General features: G+C 42.3%; 1 non-coding gene across 1 annotated transcript; it reads left to right on the top strand.

Annotated features, from left to right (window-relative positions):
* Positions 1–5,369: 5,369 nt before the first annotated feature.
* On the top strand, positions 5,370–5,534 carry LOC126014648 (U1 spliceosomal RNA). The gene has a single exon (XR_007497655.1). It is a non-coding gene; the product is annotated as a U1 spliceosomal RNA (small nuclear RNA).
* Positions 5,535–5,976: the final 442 nt, after the last annotated feature.

The following is a 5,976-nucleotide window of genomic DNA, read 5'->3' as shown; positions in this document are numbered from 1 at the left end:
AGACCTCTCTTTAATACTGTGCACAGTAAAATCAAATGGATTAAAAAATCTTGATATTAAGACCCTGAAACCATAAGGTACATAGAGGAAAAGGTAGGCAGGAACACTCCAGGACACTGATGCTGATGGCATTATCAAGAAGGAGACACCACTAGCCAAGGCTAGTGGAAGCAAAGATAAACAAACAGGAGTACATTAAACTGAGATGTTTTTGCACCTCAAAGAATTTTCTTTAGCTTCTCTCTGTGGCAGACAGGTCACTAAGGCAGCCTCTCCCTCTGTCTGCCTAAGAAAAATGTGAATCTCGAGAGTATGACAAACATCTCACAGGCTTAAGATTTACAATGATTTGGCCGTAATTTAACTTGCCGGGCGTTTATATCAATAAAAGAGCTTTCTTGATTATTTCCATGGAAAACAGGGTGGCAATTGGTTTGTTGTGTGTTTAGGAAGCATGAGACAAAGCTCCAATTGGTGACGCGGCAAATTTGGCCCCCACGATTGTCGCTTTTTTTTCGTGGCCCTGCCACTCTTGATGGTTTGAATTAACAGCTAGAAGGAATACATGGATTGGTTGACAGTGTGTTGCATGTGCTATGTTTGGACATGCTTGTCCGTGTGGTGATCACCTGTATGTTTATAGGCAATTTGATCTGTCTGTGTGTGGAACACTGGATATTAAAGCCAGGTTGAAATCAGATGCGAAAATTCTCAACTACAGGACTTGACCTGACTAAGAGCAAATAGGGTAAACTACCTAATCACTAGAGGTCAGTGATAGATAACCCAATAATTTTCATAGTCTAGATGCATTATTTATTTACTATGACCTTCACCTTGCCATACCACAAAGTAACTTGGAAGTTTCCTGAACTGGTTGTTGTGTCTATAAAGGGAAGGAAATTCTGGATAAATATACTATCGGAAAATTAAAAGGAAATGTATTAACATCTGAACTTCTTTTTTTGGGGTCACACCCAGCAGCGCCCAGGGGTTACCCCTGGCTCTATGCTCAGAAATCACTCCTAGCAGGCTCGGGGGACCCTATGGGATGCTGGGATTTGAACCACCATTTTCTGCATGCAAGGCAAATGCTCTGCCTCCATGCTATCTCTCTGGCCCCAACATCTGAACTTCTTGAACTTCAGAATCTGTACTTATTAGAAAGAGTTGTGAAATTAGAGGAAAAAAAAATAAGAGAACTCTACAGATTAGCTTCAGGACTTGATTATATAGGCCTAAGCCAATTTCAGTTAGAATTTAGGCTGTTTAACAAATAGAGGTGTAATTTTAGAAGCATTTTCACCTCTGTACAAAATGATCCAAGTTAAATCAAACAGTTTTTGAGCTTATACAAACTCGACAACTTAAATGTATTTCTTTTCTTGTTCGTTTGTTTTGTTTTTGGGTCATACCTGGCAGCACTCAGGGATTACTCCTGGCTCTATGCTCACAAATTGCCCGTGGCAGGCTCAGGGAACCATATGGGATGCTGGGAATCAAACCACCGTCCTTCTGCATGCAAGGCAAACGCCTTACCTCCATGCTATCTCTTCGGCCCCAAATGTATATTCTTTCACTAGACCTAGAATTGTAGGAAGAACTGAAGGTTTCTATATCTAAGTGTATTTAGATTTGAGAAAATAGTGAAATACAGAAACTGTAATAAACCAAATTGAAAAAAATATCTAGAAACATTGGTCTCCAAAACTTTTTTTTAATTGAAGATTTTTGGCTTATTTTAGTTTGATAGATGACAGGGGTAATGAAAACAAGTGGGGTTGTTTCATGTTAGCTGGTTGCCTGACCTTTAGTTTGTAATCCTTGACTAGGTACTTAATCTTAGTTAAGAATTTCCTTGTAGGGTTGGAGAGATAACATAGAGGTAGGGTGTTTGCCTCGCATGCAAAAGGACGGTGGTTCTAATCCCAGCATCCCATAGGGTCCCCCGAGCCTGCCAGGACCGATTTCTGAGCATAGAGCAGAGAAATCCTGAGCACTGCTGGGTGTAACCCAAAACCAAAATAAATAAATAAATAAATAAATAAATAAATAAATAAGTTATTTAATTGAATTACCATGAGATACACTATAAAGTTGTTCATGATTAAGTTTCAGTCATATAATGTCCAATAGCAGTTCACATTTTCTGCCACCAATGTCACCAGTTTCACCCACCACCACCCTTCACTCAACCTCTGTCTGCTGCTATGGCTGACATTTTTCTTCTCTTTCTCTCTCTTTGTTTTTTTTTTTTGTTTTTTTTGTTTTTGACTCTATGGTTTACAATATTTTTCTAAAGGGGTATCATACATATCATTTAAAAAGCTCTGGCGGGCCTGGAGAGATAGCACAGTGGCGTTTGCCTTGCAAGCAGCCAATCCAGGACCAAAGGTGGTTGGTTCGAATCCTGGTGTCCCATATGGTCCCCCGTGCCTGCCAGGAGCTATTTCTGAGCAGACAGCCAGGAGTAAGCCCTGAGCAATGCCGGGTGTAGCCCAAAAAAAAAACAAAAAATAATAAATAAATAAAAATAAAAAAAAATAAAAAGCTCTGGCAGGGCTGGAGCAATAGCACAACAGTAGGGCATTTGTCTTGCATGCAGACTACCCGCCACAGACCTGGATTCAATCCTTGGTATCCCATATGGTTCCCTGAGCCTACCAGGAGTGATTTCTGGGTGCAGAGATAGGAGTAACCCCTGATAGCCACCAGGTATGGCCCCCAAACCAAAAATAAATAAATAAAATAAAAAGCTTTGGCAATTTATCTTCTGGATTAAGACTTCTCCACCTTAGTGAAAGAGCTGAGAAAGTCAGCCCCTACATTGAAGGACTTCTTGTCTTGTGCTTAGTAATGAATCTGCCCTAATACTGGCTAAGAAAAAAAATTAAAAAGAGAAAAACGGGGGCCGGAGAGATAGCATGGCGATAAGGCGTTTGCCTTTCATGCAGAAGGATGGTGATTCAAATCTCGGTATCCCATATGGTCCCCTGTACCTGCGGGGGGAGGGAGGCGATTTCTGAGCATAGAGCCAGGAGTAACCCCTGAACGCTGCTGGGTGTGACCCAAAAACCAAAAAGGGGGGGGGGAGAGAGAGAGAGAGAGGGAAGGGAGGGAAGAAGGGAGGGAGGAAGGGAAGGAAGAAGGGAGGGAGGAAGGCAGGGAGAGAGAGAGAGAGAGAGAGAGAGAGAGAGAGAGAGAGAGAGAGAGAGAGAGAGAGAGAGAGAGAGAGAGAGAGAGAAACAGGGGCTGGAGCAGTGGTGCAGAGCTGTAATGCATCTATCTGCCTTGCTCACACTAGCCTAGGATGGACTGCAGTTTGATCCCCCAGGGTTTCATATGATCTCCCAAGCCAGGAGCAGTTTCTGAGCACATAGCCAGGAGTAAGCCCTGAGAGTCACCAGGTGTGTCTGAGAGAGAGGAGAGAGAGAGAGAGAGAGAGAGAGAGAGAGAGAGAGAGAGAGAGAGAGAGAGAGCACAGAGTTGCATGTTTGTAAAGGGCTAGCTCTATAGACTCACTCTTTTCTAGAAAAAGATGCAAACCAAGAATTGAAAAATCATGTGTACACTGGACATGTTGCCAAAAGCTGGCAATCTTGAGAGGAGAAAGTGGGCCAAGCCCCCTGCCCTGCTGAAGCCATGTCTGTTGTATCCATCACCCAGAATTTGCCTATGGCCCTGCCTCACCACTCCTCTCTGATTCTCTGAAGACACCAATCTAACAAAGCTCCAGGTATACTGGTATTTAGCCTGATATTACCAGGACTTTTTTGGGAGAGAGTATGGGCACCCCCCAACTTCCATATTCTCCTACTTCTGGGAGACCCCGGTAGTTAAGGCAAGCCCCACAAAAGCTGCAATATTGAGAATAGTACTCTGTTGTGTATGTAAACATTTTATGGGATTATTATGTTACTGACCCTACCCTGATCAGTGATTGTGCCCTACCCTAGGGTGTGACCTGGCATTCTGCCCCGACCCTAGGGTGGTTCCTGATTCTGCTCCCACCATTGGGTGGTACCTGATCCCACCATTGGGTGGTACCTGATTCTGGGGATAAAAACAAGGGTCTGGTGAAGGCGAGGAGCTTTTTGGCTGGAACTGATGCTGAGGCTTTGGACTTCAGTCTTGTCCACTGAATAAAGCTAATATTTCCACAAGCCTGACTGTCTGCGAGCTGTTTACCAGCTGTTTCACCTCAGAACTGTTGGCTGGACGGGGTGGCAGACGTGCTCCGAGCTAGAGGGGAAAGACCTCATCCTCCATCCCTCCATCAGTCAACCTCTTCAGGGGCTGACTTGCAACAGTATGCTGAATTTCCAGACAACTTCATTTGTTTGATGCTTCATCCCCACAGGAACACACAAATTTAGATGACAATGTGTAGCTGAGGCCACTTACTATTAGAAAATAAATGATTGGGGCTGGAGAGATAGCATGGAGACAAGGCAATCAGAAGATTGGTGGTTCAAATCCCGGCATCCCATATGGTCCTCTGAGTCTACCAGGAGAGATTTCTGAACATAGAGCCAAGAGTAACCCCGGAGCGCTGCTGGGTGTGACCAAAAAAAAAAAACAAAAAACAAAACAAAAAAAAACAAAACAAAACACAAACAAACAGAAAAGAAAAGAAATGAAATAAGAGAATGTCCAGCTAGCAACAAGAGCTTACTAAACCTTCTGCCCATGCCTTAATGACCTCAGTAGAGATACTATAATTTTCACAAATTTGCTTGTCACATAAGCTAGGCCATTGTCTGTCTGTGTACTTTAAACAATTTTTCTCTCTTCTTTTTTAGTTTTTTTATAGTCTTTTTTTAATAACATTGCTCTCACTTATCTGAAACAAATGTATAAAGATCAACTATGTCAATGATGTGATGCATTTTCTTTAAATAAAGTACATAAAAATAAAATAGGATATATAGGGACCGGGCACAGCGGTAGGGCATTTACCTTGCAAGCAGCGGGTCCAGAATAGACAGTGGTTCGAATCCCAGCATCCCATATGGTCCCCTGTGCCTGCCAGGAGCAATTTCTGAGCTCAGAGCCAGGAGTAACCCCTGAGCGCAGTCAGTATGACCCAACCCCCCCAAAAAAAATAAATAGAGGGAAGGTGAAGAAAAGAGATCACTTTGATATGCAAGTAGCTAGCGGGGGGGGGGGGGGAGGGGGAGGACTCCATTTAACTTGAGTTTTCACTGAAAATGCAGAATTGGGTCTAAAATGAGAAAAAATAGCAACTAGTCTACTGATTTCTTGGAAATCAATTTGTACTAAACTTAATTAGAGAAAGGGTTAAAAACTAGAAGATGTGCCTGTCAGGAGTACACGTGTATATTTTAAGCATACAAGATAATGAATGTGTACTTACCTGGTAGGGGAGATACCATGATCACGAAGGTGGTTTCTCCAGGGCAAGGCTTATCCATTGCACTCCGCATGTGCTGACCCCTGCGATTTCCCCAAATGTGGGAAACTCGACTGCATAATTTTGTGGTAGTGGGGGATTGCGTTTGCTCTCTCCCCTTAAAAAAACATACCCAAGATATTGGATGTAGAAATAATTATTGGAGAAGCAAGGAATCCTGTGAAAGTTCAACTGGTTGGTTGTGAATTGGAATGATAAGACGTTTTTAGGACAGAGTAGATGTAAAATAACTATAAAGCAGAAAGTTGGGGGGTTGTGGTTACAGAGACTGGGTTATTAGAAGGGATTTTTAAATTGTATTTGCAGAATTACTCTAATACTTATGTTTAAAGAGTCTTAGACAGATATTCCAAGTATAAACTCATTATAGGACTAAGAACAAAATTGTAGCGTGCTTAAATAAATTATACACTTAAATAATTGCAGTTAATCAAGATTTTCCATATGGAACTAAAAGAAACAAGCAATGTTGGGGCCGGAGAGATAGCATGGAGGTAAAGCATTTGCCTTTCATGCAGAAGGTCATTAGTTTGAATCCTGGC

Source organism: Suncus etruscus, chromosome 7, assembly GCF_024139225.1.
Source record: "Suncus etruscus isolate mSunEtr1 chromosome 7, mSunEtr1.pri.cur, whole genome shotgun sequence".
Lineage (NCBI taxonomy): Eukaryota > Metazoa > Chordata > Mammalia > Eulipotyphla > Soricidae > Suncus > Suncus etruscus.
Note: the sequence above shows the minus strand (reverse complement) of the source record. Positions and strands in the feature narration are given on the sequence as shown.